Source organism: Ascaphus truei, chromosome 2 (genome assembly GCF_040206685.1).
Source record: "Ascaphus truei isolate aAscTru1 chromosome 2, aAscTru1.hap1, whole genome shotgun sequence".
Taxonomy (NCBI): Eukaryota; Metazoa; Chordata; class Amphibia; order Anura; family Ascaphidae; genus Ascaphus; species Ascaphus truei.
The window spans coordinates 471,986,121-471,987,624 of record NC_134484.1 but is presented as its reverse complement, the minus strand read 5'-3'; the positions used below and the strand labels follow the sequence as shown (position 1 = coordinate 471,987,624).

The window sequence follows — 1,504 nt, the reverse complement described above, 5'->3', positions numbered from 1 at the left end:
TGGTATGTATTTTGTGGGGGGGGGGAGGAAATGCGTGAGGGGGGAGGGAATGAGTGAGGAGGGCAAATTGAGACAGTGGGATAATTGACGGGGAGAGTGAGGAGCGAGGGAGGGAGTAAGACGCTGGGGAAAGAAATACATGTGAGGCGGGGGGGGGGGTTAAGGATTGAGTGAGTGGCGTAATTGATGGAGGGGGGGGGAGAGTGAGAGGTGAGACGGAGGGCAGAAACAAAACATGGGGGGAGGAAAATAGAGGGGGCTCACGAGGTGTGAAATAGGGGGGGGGGGGATAGCAGGACCGCCGACACGGGGAACCTGGTTGTAACAGTAGTCCTGGGACCCGGGAAATCTGTCTGCAGCCCTGCATGTCCCTGCTCCCATACACAGCACAGAGTGCTGTACATACACTCCCAGCCTGTAACCTGATCCTGAGCACAGACTGTCCCACATCCTGAGGAGGGAATCCAGGTCACTCCCACAGGGAAGGACTGAGAGATCACAGGGGCTCCCCCCACCCTCCATAGGAAGTACACACACAGTGAGGAGGGGATAAAGTGCACATCTCAGGCACTGAGGGGGGGACACACTGAGGAATAGGCTCTGAAGCCTCTAAGTCCCTTTTCCTGTGCCCCCCCCCTCACATTGTCCACCCCCTGCTGCACAGAGATCTTCAGCCTGTGTTATTGGGTAAGTGCTTTCCTCCTCCTCCCTTGTGTGACCTGTGCACATTATCCCAGTGCTGTTCTGAGCTTCCTTACACACAGGAGCCTGAGAGGCTGAGCCTCTGATAGTGAGGGGAGCCTCTGGCACTGGAGGGGTTAATCCTCCCTGTATCACAGGGACTGGGAGATAATGGGGGGTTATGTTGCATTTCTTCTTTGCTTCTTGTAGCCGTTAGTGCCGGGGAGAGGGGGGGGGGGTGTGTGTGATGTGCAGGGAGGGGGGGGGGATGTGTGTGATGTGCAGGGAGGGGGGGGGTGATGTGCAGGGAGGGGGGGGGTGTGTGATGTGCAGGGAGGGGGGGGATGTGTGTGATGTGCAGGGAGGGGGGATGTGTGTGATGTGCAGGGAGGGGGGGGATGTGTGTGATGTGCAGGGAGGGGGGATGTGTGTGATGTGCAGGGAGGGGGGATGTGTGTGATTAGCAGGGAGGGGGGATGTGTGTGATGTACGGGGAGGGGGGGATGTGTGTGATGTGCTGGGAGGGGGGATGTGTGTGATGTGCAGGGAGGGGGGGCATGTGTGTGATGTGCAGGGAGGGGGGGGGGCATGTGTGTGATGTGCAGGGAGGGGGGGATTGTGTGTGATGTGCAGGGAGGGGGGATGTGTGTGTGATGTGCAGGGAGGGGGGGATGTGTGTGTGATGTGCAGGGAGGGGGGATGTGTGTGTGATGTGCAGGGAGGGGGGATGTGTGTGTGATGTGCAGGGAGGGGGGATGTGTGTGATGTGCAGGGAGGGGGGATTGTGTGTGATGTGCAGGGAGGGGGGATTGTGTGTGATGTG

The 1,504-nt window shown here is 59.0% G+C and overlaps 1 protein-coding gene across 1 annotated transcript in view; it reads left to right on the top strand.

Moving 5' to 3' along the window:
* Positions 1–404: 404 nt before the first annotated feature.
* LOC142488358 (uncharacterized) overlaps positions 405–1,504 on the top strand; it is an 85,075-nt gene continuing 83,975 nt past the window's right edge. Inside the window, exon 1 of the mRNA XM_075588782.1 lies at positions 405–687. The gene's annotated coding sequence lies outside the window, so the exon portion shown is untranslated. The remainder of the gene's footprint in view (positions 688–1,504) is intronic.